The sequence below is a fragment of the Callithrix jacchus genome, chromosome 8, assembly GCF_049354715.1.
Source record: "Callithrix jacchus isolate 240 chromosome 8, calJac240_pri, whole genome shotgun sequence".
Taxonomy (NCBI): domain Eukaryota; kingdom Metazoa; phylum Chordata; class Mammalia; order Primates; family Cebidae; genus Callithrix; species Callithrix jacchus.
In genome coordinates this window covers 104,257,578-104,270,504 of record NC_133509.1, presented here as the reverse complement: position 1 = coordinate 104,270,504, position 12,927 = coordinate 104,257,578, and the positions used below count along the sequence as shown (strand labels likewise).

The following is a 12,927-nucleotide window of genomic DNA, read 5'->3' as shown; positions in this document are numbered from 1 at the left end:
GTGGCCGACATCTTAAAGCATATCAGATCTCTAAAGTGGAAAAAAATCACTCCAAGAAGACAACCTCATCTAATGCAGGATTAGTAAATGCAAGCTGCATGTCCTAGGGTCCCTTTCCAAGCCCTTTACAGACATGGCTAATCAATCATAGCTTCTTTCCCACTCAGCCTGGAGGCCGCTCCAGAATCATCATCACAGTGCTCCAGGCTGCCATTTCCACAGGTTCTGAGTTGGCATTGGAGCTGAGACCTACTTGTCATTCCGGCTCTAACAGGACAAAGATGAAATACCAAAAGCAGACTGAAACTAATCCCTCTACTTTCCAGGAGGGTAAAAGGCTTCTCGCCTCCACTGCTCCTACCCTTTCTCCAAAACCCATTTTAATCACAGCAAGTGCTTAGAAGGGATTTCTAAATGAGAAGACACAGCAAAAAATGTTGGCCTTGCTTTTAATAATGTTATGAGGACTAGGACCCAGGCTGGGAGGTGTCCCATGCTCACAGATAATGGTGAATTAGGAACCAATGGCTCAGCAGCAGCTGGACTGGAAAGAACTAATCCTGAAGTCAAGGTAGACTAGGATGCATAGCCAGAGTCTCCACTTTCTATGCAGGCATGCATTCCTTATGCATTCTGAGAAGTGCATCATTAGGCAAGTTCATCACTGTGCAAACATCAGAGTGCACTTACACTAACCTAGGTGGCACAACCTATGGCACAATGAGGCTCTATGGGAGAGCCTATGCTCCTAGGCTATAACCCTGTACAGCACGTTACTGCCCTGAACGGTAGGCAATGGTAACACAATAAGTATTCACATATCTGTATGTATCTAAACATAGAAAAGGTAGAGTAAAAATACAGTATGGAAGATAAAAAATGGTAGACTTGTACAGGGCACATACCATGCAAGGAGCTTACAGGGCTGGGAATGGCTCCAGGTGAGTCAGTGAGTGCATGACGAGTGAATGGGAAGGCCTAGGATGTTACATGACCGTAGACTTTAGAAACACTGCTCATGTAGTCTACATTACATTTATTTTTTTAAATAAAGTAATTGTGCTGCAACATTACAATGGATACAGGGTCAGAGGTGATAGGAATATTTCAGTTCCTTTATAATCTCGTGGGACCACTGTCGTATGTGGTCTATCATTGACTAAAACATCGTTGCAGATGTGACTGTATAACCTTCCTTGGACAACCTCCTAGCACTTTTTATTTATTTACTTACTTATTTATTTGAGACAGAGTCTTGCTCTGTTGTTAGGCTGGAGTGCAGTGGTGCAATCTCAGCTCACTGCAACCTCTACCTCCCAGGTTCAAGCGATCCTCGTGCATCCCCTTCCTGAGCAGCTGAGATTACAAGCCTGTGCCACCAGGCCTGGTTAATTTTTTTGTATTTTTAGTAGAGACAGGGTTTCACCATGTTAGCCAGGCTGGTCTTGAACTCCTGACCTCAAGTGATTCACCAAAGTGCTGGAATTACAGGTGTGAGCCACCATGCCAGGCCCCTCCTAGCACTTTAGAGAGGGTATATGAATGAATGTGAGCACCAGCACTGCCCAGTGGAAACAGGCTGCAAGCCATGTATGCAAGTTAACATTTTCTAGTAGCCACATTAAATAAAAAGAAACAGATGAAATTAACTTTAATAATACGCTATTTCACCTAATATATCCAAATATTATCATTTCAACATGTAAAAAATTTTAGCAAGATATTTTAATTCTTTGGCTATGTCTTTGAAATCCAATGTATACTTTACAGCAGATCTCAATTCAGATACCAAATTCTCCACAGATACCTGATCTGTATTGAGATTTCACAAAAATTTACAGTTGAAAATATAGATTCCACATATCGAAGTTCTTCTAAACATTCCCAAACGTTTTCCCACAACCAAAATGAGTGTTGTTTCACAACTTAAATCAATGAAAATCAAATCAAATGAAAAATTCAGTTTCTCACTTACACTAACCACATTCCAAGCACTTGGTGGCCACCTGTGGACACTGCATTCGTGAGTGCAGGTCTGGACCCTGTGATGGGGAGGGCTCTCCCCAGCCTTGGGCAGATGCCAGCCTCCCATCAGAGCGCCTGTGACTCGGCTTGGCTTCGGGAATCCCAGGGGCTGGCTCCCTTGAGCACTCTCACTCAGACCTGTCACCTAATGCCCAATTTCCCTCTCTGCCAGGGCCCTTTCTTGGACTCTCTGCTTGGCCTGCCCTCAGCTTTGCCCCCACGCTGGCCTTCGGATCTCCCAAGCTCCATAGGTCTTGAGCTAGCCCATCCTCACCCTGCTGTGAGTCCAAGCCCCACAGCCCTGGCCTTGGTGTGGTTCAGGGACCCTGCATCATCTGGAAGAGGTAGTTGGGTGATGCTGTGTCCTCTGTTATACAAAAAAACTGGAGTTGGCAATCTTGGGGTGCATTCGGTGATGAACCATTTCCTGTTGTTTTGGGAGAAGGCCCTTGCCATGTTCATGCCCTTGCAAGGCACTACCAAGACTGCACTAACACATCACTGTGGGTAGCCTCTGCTTTCCACTTGGAGAAGCACTTCTGGCCTGCTGCTCCCTTGCCTTTCCCGGCCCCTGCAGTGTGTTTGCCCTGACCTTTGGCTCTCTTTCTTCATCTGACCTCCACATTGGTGTGGTATTTGGGGGGCTGTGCTCAGTCCTGACCCCTTAACCCCTTTAAACCATCAGATCCCCAGCAAGACATCACTAGACAATCACATGTTCTTTCTCCCTGAGCCCCAGGCTGTGCCTCCCCGATCCCTGGGATAATGCCCCAGTCCTCCCACACTCCTCGCATCTCCTATCCAGTGAGAACTTCCACAGGGAGGGGAAAGGATGACTCCAAGCAAATAATCAGGTCACAGATGTGTGAGGCGTCAGAAGCAAACCCCCCTGGAACGGACCACTGACCTGGCAACTTTGGAAGGCAACATGGTTTGCTTCAGTGGGCTGTGGTAGCCCAAGGCCAGCTTCCTGTGACATGAAAGTCCTTGACATATCAGGAGCCCTCCCCTACAGTTTGCTTAAAGAAGCTAAAGGCAGAGCTGCTGTGAGAAGATGAAGGGATGAAAATCTGAACTTTGACAAGCAGCATCTTACACGGCATGGCTGCCAGGGGATTGGAATTGTATGTGTGTGACTTAAACCACAGGAAAAAAGTGCCTGCAGCTTGCCGAGGACACACAACACCATGTCATACCAGTCACCTGGGCACTAGGGGAGCCACTGAACCTCAGAGGACACACCTCATATGGGCCGGGCAGAGCCATATGCCTCCTGAGGGCAGCCCCCTTCATCCACCGCCTGCAGGAAAAACAGCTGCGTGGTGCCCTCCTGCCCCACAGTGGCTGCTCCCTGACGAGTGCCTGCTCTGTGTCTCAGGGAAGGCTCTGGAAGGCTTCAGCCACCAGGGGGTCTACTTGAACAGAGGAGAAGCTGTGGCAGGGGAGCAGGGATTCCAAGTTCTTGGATTGCAAGAAAACACCATTTCCAGAGTCCCAACTGTACCAGAAGAGACCACCACGAACCAGACAAGGAGACAAGGCGAGCTTGATCAGCTACCACCATTTGGAGGAATTCTCTGTCCCACACAAAACTCTCCCTCCAGACAGCGTCCTTCCCAGCCTGCCCCACTCTCCTATGTCAACAAAACCCCCATTATCTTTTCCCTTTTACATCGATTTGGGCACCAGCACCCTCCACCAACATCACATCACACACTACCCCCCCACATATACATCATACACACACATACTACATACACACAAACCTCACATTACACACATACACAAGCCCTACACATCACACACATACTACATACACACAAACCCCACATCACACACACCACACAAACATACATATAAACAAACCCCACACATCGTACACACACTGCATACACACAAACTCCACATCACACACACACATGCACAAACCCCACACATCACACACACTACATACATACAAACCCCATATCACACACACCACACACACATACACAAACCCCACACATCACACACACTATATACACACAAACCCCACATCACACAGCCCACACACACACATACACAAACCCCACACATCATACACACACTACATACACACAAATCCCACATTACACACACCACACACACATACACAAGCCCCGCACATCACACACACACTACATACACACAAACTCCACACATCATATATACACCACACATATCACACACATCCCGTACACCCCACACACAACATTTAACACATACATATAAACCCCATCCATGTATCACACATACACTACATACACACAAACCCCACATCACACACACACCACACACATACACAAACCCCACACATCACACACACACTACATATACACAAACTCCACATCGCACACACCACACACACAAACTTCACACATCATATCCACATCACACATACCAAACACACCACACACCCCAGACACAACATATAACACACATACATACAAACCCCTTGCATCACACACACACTACATACAAACTCCACATCACACATAACACACACACATAAACCTCATACATCTCACACATATACAAATGCCACACACATACCACATACACACACATACACAAACCCGACACATCATACACACCAGACATACCACACATACACATATCACACACAACACACACTATACCACACACACTTAAACCCCATATATCAAACACACCACACATGCCACACATACCCATACAACACAACACGCACACACACACTACATGTATACATACCACAAACACCACACACCACACATACCACACACAACACACATTATAAGGAAATGAAGTGTTCCAAGACACAGAACATTTTCCAAAAAACCTACACTTACCTCTTTAAAAACCAACACTTTCATACACACACATATCCTGGGAGGGAAAAAAATCTTAAAAAAAGAAAAAAGAACTAACACTAACAACTAAATTTGACCATCTTGCTGGAAAATGTTCCGAAATGAATGACACAGTTCCCTGACTTACCAAGCCTGTGCACTGAGTATAATTTATCACTTCCTGATGATTCAGGGATGAATTTCTGAACCTATCTTTACCACAGCCTGCGAGGCCTAACCGTCTGGCCTCTGCTGTGGGCACTTTTCCTCCTGCTGAGGCTGCCCCTCCAAGCACACACCCTCTGGGGATGGTGCCCCTGCCTTGGCTATCTGGAACACTGTCTCCCGAGATGTCTGCATAACTCACTCTCTTTCCATGCCAATGCCATCTCCAGTGCTGTCTTACCAGAGGCCTTCCCTGGCCATCCTTTTCCCATCTTACTGCCTCCTTATGCTGCTATATTTTCATAGTCGTTGCCACCCCCTAATATATGTTTCTCTGTTTATTTTCTGCCTCTCTCCACTAGAATATGAGCCCCTTGAGAGCTTGAATTTTACCTGGTTTGTTATTTCCAGGTCTGTAATAGTCCTGGCACATAGTACATCTCAGTAAGTAATTATCAAGAGAATGAATAGATGCTGCCTTCAGCATTCTGATCCTGTGTGTATGTGGAGGCAGGAGGGGTCGCTCCTACCTCACATGGCCCTTCCTTAGCCATTTCTCAGTGTGTCAGAGCTCCTAGCAATCCCCTCATCTTGCTTCATCTAATCTACTGTATTTGTAACCTAGGAAAACTGAAGGTTGCCAGGAGATGACCAACCCCTTGACCTACTGAAACCAATATTTATAAACAATGTCAATTTCCAGACTGTGGTCTTCCAAGTAAAGTCCACGGGTATTGTGATTCTTGCTCAGCAAAGGAGTCTCTGTAGCTTCCTTCTGGTCTTCCTAGATTGTTGAGATGTCTGAAGTCCACCTATAGACAGACACTTCTGCATACATGCGTGTGTGCATTCTCAGACACACTCACAAACATCTTAGGCTTTTAGTATAGCAGGAAGGGAGTTGCATAGTTCCATCAGACAGCGTTTCAAGAGAAGAGAAAGGGGAAGGACGAGGGCCGGTTTGTTCCTTATGAGAACTGAAAGCTTTCAGCCATTCTTAACGCACATGGTCTAGGTCTCTGTGCACCTCACCCTCTGGTCTTATTCTCCTTAATTCAAGAACTATCAGGCCCTAAGCCCTGGCTGAAGGCCACCTCACTTTTGCGGGAGAAGGTCAACAAAATCCAAGATGATTTCAGCTGATAGGGACCTCCGAGATCCTATAGTTCAACCCTCACCTAACAGAGGAGGAAACTAAGGTCCAGAGAGTGGAAGTGACTCACCCAAAGAAACACAGTCCCTTGAGGACAGGGCTGGGCCTAGAAGTGGGATCACTCGGACTTCATCCCCACCCTCTCTCCATTCCCTCTCTCCATCCCCTGCTGACAGCCAGCATCTATTTCCATCCTGGGCCACTCCATTCTGCCTGGCCCACCTAGGGGCCAGGAAAACCCTGCAACAGCACAAGTCACATTAAGACATGTCACCCACCTCTGAACTCTGAGATAATGCTGTCCCTGCTCTACACAGAGCCACATCTCACCTTATGAAATAGCAAGAAAGAGGAGCTGGTGCTCTTCCACGAAATGCGAAGTTGTTCCTAATGGGTCTGGGAAAGTGGAAAGGCTCTACCTGGGCAAACTTGCCTCAATGGCTCCTCAAATATTGCCTGAGCCTTATCTTGTCTACATAATATGATGGACAAGCTTCTCCCAGTCACCCCCTTTCCCAAAGTATGTCTGGCCTGCCATTCCTATCTAGTCTGAAAAGTTCACCAAAGTCCCCTGGGCGATCATGCTGTCTCTAGCCAGATGTAGTTCAAGAGCACAGCTGAAGTTTAGGGGTGTAGAGAGACAGGCAGGCCAGGGCCGTGGCTCCTCCATAGCACACAGCTCAGGGGCACTGCCAGCCAGCACCGCCCCAGGCGGCAACAGTCAGGGCTCTGGGAGACAGGACAGGTAACCTGGAAATCACACCTGGGTTGGATTGGGAAAGCAGAAGAAGGGGAACATGGGAAGCTCAGACTCAAGGCACCTCCACCAGGCAGAAACACCTATGCAGGCCTCAGACCTGGGAGAGAAAAGACCCTAAAGACCAGCAGCTCTGACTTTGCAGCTTTGCCTCTGACCAGCCTTGGCTGCCTCTCTCTGTCCTTGCTTGGCAGCTCCAAAGGAACAGGGCGAGGAGGAGCATAGCAGCAGTTATGGATTGCTGGTCATTACCCACTCCTGGGCTGGCCTCAGGGCATGGGGCCCACCTACTTCCCAGGGTGCAGGGCTCTCGCAGTGCAATAATTGGGCCCTATTTCATGACAGAGAGTCTTTTTTTCTCCCTTACCCGCTGCTGTTGGGAGCACTTATGGGCCAATGGGGAGTGTGGAGAGATACCCTAGCTGGCCTTTGGACTGCTCCAATACTGGATGGTTCTGTGAGAATGTTTTCCTTCTGCTGCAAAGAAATTTCTCCCTCTGCATCTTTCACCTACTGGCCCCACTTCTATTCCTTGGAACCCTACAGAATAATTCAAATAAGTCTCTTGCCTTTTCTGAAAATTGGCTCAATGCTAAGTTTTGATGGGGATTCAGAAGTGTGAGATGTGGTTAAGAAGGTTATACTTTGATTTTGGAGTTACGAGGGATCTTAACCAGTAATCAAATATGTTTTAAAAATGATTATCCTTATTGGTTTTACATTATCATGCCAAGGGATGCTCATTACAGAAAACATGGGGGGGGGGAACCCAAAGGATGGAAGGAGAGATTGCCCATAATCCTACCTCCTTAATGCTAACATTTTGTTCTGTATGGTTTTTGCATTTGTTCCCCCAACAAACGTTTGTGGAGTGAATACAAAGCAAAGTGCTGATTCAGGTGCCCCAGAAAAGATGTACTGATACACCAGAGCTGGATCTTGCCTAGAAGATGCTCCAGGGGAAGGAAGACATGAACTTGGGCTTTGCAGTCAGAAACATCTAGGGTCAAGTGGACTTACTAGTTGTCAAAGCAAGAGTAAGCCTCTTTGCTCATATGAACCTAGCAATGGTACCTATGTCATTAGATTGTTGAGGGGATTCAGAGAGGTAAGTTTGTAAAACACACAGCATCCAGGTCTCCAATGAATGCCATTACCATCAACATAACAGAGAACACAATGATTATGGAGGCTAGACAGGTACGGATCGAAGACCACAAGCTTTCAGAGCAGAGGGACTAAACCAATTGCCACCATTTTCAGAATGAGTTACACACAGTCGGTGACTGTCCCAGGCAAGCACACTGACTAACTGGACTGAATTTACTGCCCGAGTGCAATCAGCAGTTCACTCATGTCTGAAAGCTCGGCTCCTCTGCTCCTTTCCATGTCTGTTTAGCCTCCTGTATCTTTGCCCTGCTGTTTATAGGGGAGGTGCTTAAGTTCTCCTCAAGAAGCAGACAGGGTATAAATCTTCAATCTTGTAACTATAATGATGGCTTGGCTGTAGGCTCCCCTCTGACCTCAGGGAAGATTCCTCCATTACAGTGAGACAGTCCCATGGGCATCTCAGCCTGGCCCTGGTCTACAGTGGACTCCTACCTCTATCTTAAATGGCATTTCCAGACCCAAGGGTTTCCTCTGCCTGCAGAAAGGGCAAACACAGCCACTAGGGAAGAAAGCCATGCTCCCAAAGCTCTCAGATTAGCTGGGGGGTGAGGGGGATTACTGCTACAGCACAGAAATAAAGGATCTGCAGAAGAATGAACAGCACCCTAAAACTAGTCCTATGCCCTTGGACCTCTGGCCTTCCAGGGAAGTGACTCTCAGGCTGCCAGCTCACCTCCCCACCCCTAGTCTTGGTTGCCTCTGGGCTGACCTCATGTCTCTGAGGTAGGTCTCAAAATGGCCCAGGAACAGAACCCATTGACAGGAAATCAGGCCCTTTATATTGGAACATTTTGGGCCAGGCATGGTGGCTCACACCTGTAATACCAGCACTTTGGTATTACAAATCCTCCAAGGTGGGAGGATTCCCTTAAGTTCAGGAGTTTGACCAGCCTGGGCAGCATGGCATGACCCTATCTCTACAAAAAAATACAGAAGTTAGCCAGGTATGGTGGTGCACACTTGCAGTCCTAGCTACTCGGGAGGCTGAGGCAGGAGAATCAATCACTTGAGCCCAACAGGTGAAGGTTGCAGTGAATCATGATTGTGCCACTGAACTCCAGCCTGGGTGACAGAGAGCTTGTGTCCAGAAAAAAAAAAAGAAAAGAAAAAGAAAAGAAAAAAAATTCCAAACATTTTGGCAAAGGGAATTGTGGGTGTTTGTGCTTCTTCCTCCTCACTTGCTTTCTCGAGTGTGGTACCTAAACCAATTAAATACAAAATCACTTTCTGTTATTATATTTAGGCAAAGCATATTCCCACAGTTCCAAAATGCACACATTATAAATAAAATATAAATTCCCCTAGATCTTATTAAAGCATCTGCTGTCTGAGAACACTACCAGAAAAGCCATCATTTGCATCCCCTTCTGGAGGTAAGTGGGGCTTCCTGCAAGGTCTCAAGGGCTCCTGCGGGAACTTCCCCTGAGAGGAACATGTTCCTCCATAGGCAGAAGCTTCATAACACTCTTTGGGAGAACTCCCTTGAAGCCGTGTACTTACTCCTAGAAACGGAGCTGTCATCTGCTTATCTCAGGATCAACAAACCTTGCAAATCTTTGAACTCAACTTCAGCCCACAAAATAACAGAGGTCCAGAGATGTTAAGTATTTTGTCTATGGCCATTCAGCAGCACCCCAATTTCAGGCTAAGAAACTCCGGTTTAGGAAAACCCTTGCCTAAATCTTTCACAGTTCTAAATAGGAGACTGTTGACGCAAATGAGTACACCTATACTGAAAATACCCATAATGAATAGTCTTTTCAAAAAGTGTAAAGTGATATTCCATGTAACACCTTAGCCTCCCACCCATGCCTGTTAGTGAACTGGCATATGGAAACCTGAGTCCCAAACCAAAACAGCCACAAATGTTCCCCCCAGCTGTGAGGACTAAAGATTCAAGGCCGGCCGCGGCTGCCCTGCCTCCCAGTTTGGCTGCTGTCCTGTGCCAGCATGCATCTGTGTAGATTCAAGGAGATGTCCGCAAACCTACTGCCTTGCCTGTCAAGTACGGCATAGAAAAATCACAAACCTTGCTGCCTCGTAAGCAGCCATAGAGGAATCAGTATCTTCCTTTAGTTTCACAGATTCCATAACCAAATTGTTCACATCAAAATTGGTGACACATGGGCCGACAGCAGGACAGAATATTAAAAATCAGGACCTCCTTGAGAAAGCTGGCCACATGGTTGCCATGCCGACACTCTGTAATGCCAAACAAGCATCTCCAAGGTCCAGAAGCAACTTGGCTGGCTTCAAATAGCCCAGACATTGTGAAAGCAGAGCTGCCTCCAGGTCCAGGCACTTCTGCAGACCCTCCCTTTCCCAGCTCAGCTCTCTGATTCCCCAGGGGAGTGAGGATGACGTCTGTCTGAATTTGCCAGCCTCTGACAGCAGGGCTAGCCACATCATTCTCTAGGAATCTGAAAATCCACACGCAGTGTCCTGGCCCAACCAGACAGAAAAATGTTTCTGAATAAGTGGTTACCACGAATTGCAGGGAGAAAGTAAATCTTCAGCTGCACCTGCCCCTTTTAAGTTGAAAAAAGGGTTCAATGCCTGCAGAAGCTTGAACATGCATCCCCTACCTACTTACATAGAGTCAGGTTACAATTGGGAATAAAATATTAAGGTGATATGAATATAATATAATAATATTAAAGGGATGTGAAGCATTGACTGCTCCCAGAAATGAGTGAGAATCTTATTTCACTCCTTTAAGAAGTCTTGCTGTGCACTTTGGGAGGCCAAGGTGGGCAGATCACATGAATTCAGGAGTTGGAGACCAGCCTTGGCAACAGTGGAACCCTGTCTCTACTAAAGATAACAAAAATTAGCTGGGAGTGATGATGCATGCCTGTAGTCCCAGCTGCTCGAGAGCATGAGGCATGAGAATTGCTTGAACCAGGCAGGTGGAGGTTGTGGTGAGCTGAGATCATGCCACCTTACTCCAGCATGGGAGACAGAGTGAGACTCCATCTCAAAAAAAGCAGAAAGTCTTGCTGTGTGCATCAGTGTGTGGCTGCAAGGAGCTTCCAGCATAGTTCCTGTTTGCATCACTTACATTCAGATGCAAATCACATGGAAGTGAAGTAATTGGAAGAGAGAACTACAATGATACAATGCAAGGCAGTGTCAAAGGTGGTGCGTGACTAGGGGCCAGTGCTGGTGGAACCGGCATGAGGGCTAAAGCTTAAGAACAAAGAGGGAGCTGGCTGTGCCCCTAAGTGGCCACAGAAGGCTCTCCCACTCCCAGGAACTTCCATCCTTCCTTTCTTCCTGCACCTTCACTTCCCAGCTCCCAGGTATCTCCCTGATACTCCTTCATACTTTAAGCTTAGCTTCCCACTATGAGCCCTTCTCTTACCTGCAGCAAGTCAAATCCTGTGGGAATAAGTAGGGACAAGAGGATGTTTACTGGTGACTCTCATGACCTCTGATTCCCACCCCTCAAAATGAGTGCTGAATCCTTCCAGCACGGTCCCCTATGCCATTCTGGGACTCTTGAGAAATGTGAGCGGCCCTCCCAGTGGATTTGCAGGACTCTGGAAGGAGGAGAGAGGTGCATGGGCCAGGTTCAGGGTTCAGGGTACAGGTTCCGCATTCCAAAGCAGCAGTCCCCTCAGCTCTCTTCCCTCCTCTTCTCTCGGCCTCTTTCTCCTCCCCTTCCAACTCAGACCCTCCTCCCATCGTCTCACTGGAAAGAGGGACAGAGCATCTGGCCAGCCTGCCTTGCCTGAGACCAGGGCTGTTCCTCTCACAGAGTATGAATTGGCAGCTTGCGCCCCTGGGAAGGAAGCTCCCTGGGGTCTGGAGGCCACTACTGGTTTGGACAGTTCCAGGTCCAACCTGTCCCTCTTCTCAGATCATAACACTCTGGGGTCTCAGCACAGGAGGCTTTTCCTTATCAGCTTTCTGTCCAAACGGCGACAAGTGCTTTGGAAACTGTCCTGGGAGAACTGCACCTAATCAGGCTTGCCCTCAGAGAGTTCGCCCAGACCGGGATCTAGGACAAAACGCACAACTCCACCCCGCCAGTCTCCTCAGGCAAAGCCTGAACTAATGGTTCCTTTACGGGGGACTCGGAATCTGGGGTGGGATAGGAATATGAGGCGATGCTCTCCAATGAACTTCTCGATATTCCCGGGTTCAGCTCTGCCTCTGGACGCGTTTCTCAGATTCGTCTCCACACAGGCCTCAGCCCTCCGGACCTTGCACCTCCCCGAGGAGCTCCTCACCCCTTCTCCCACAAGCCCAGATCTTTCCTTGTCGGAATCGCCACGCTCCCTCATTCCCTTCCCCCTGCACCACTCGGCTCTCCTCTTCCTGGTCCTCATCCGGCCAGGCTGCCCCGCCCTGGCATGTCCCGAAGGTCGCCCGAGGCTCCAGACCACCAACCGCCCAGTCTGGAAGAACACGCCTGCCCGAGCGCGCTCTCGGCGGGTGCCAAAGCCTCCCGCCTCAACAGGTGCTCCTGCCTCGCCACACACAGCTCAGTCACCTGGGACTCGGACAGAGACGGCAGCAGGATCGCCCCCTGCAGGGCGGCTGCGGCTCCGCACACCCCCGCCCGGGTCCCCAGAGTGCCAAGGGCCCCCGCAGCCCCGCCGCCGCCCCCGCTGTGCCACACCGCCTTTGTTTCTCCGCCCGCTTGGATGTCGCGAGGCTGACTTCACGCAAGGGTATCGCCAAGCCCGGGCGCCGACACCGCCCGCCTACCCGTAGTAGCGGACCCTAATGTTGGGAGTGAGGGACCGGTACAGGACGAGACCACTCCCCAGCCCAGAGAACTCTCGGGGAGCTGGGTGTCC

General features: G+C 48.5%; 1 protein-coding gene across 1 annotated transcript in view; it reads right to left on the bottom strand.

The window, feature by feature from the left end:
* Positions 1–12,927, bottom strand: part of GALNT16 (polypeptide N-acetylgalactosaminyltransferase 16) — a 92,261-nt gene that overhangs the window by 77,975 nt on the left and 1,359 nt on the right. The window lies entirely within an intron of this gene.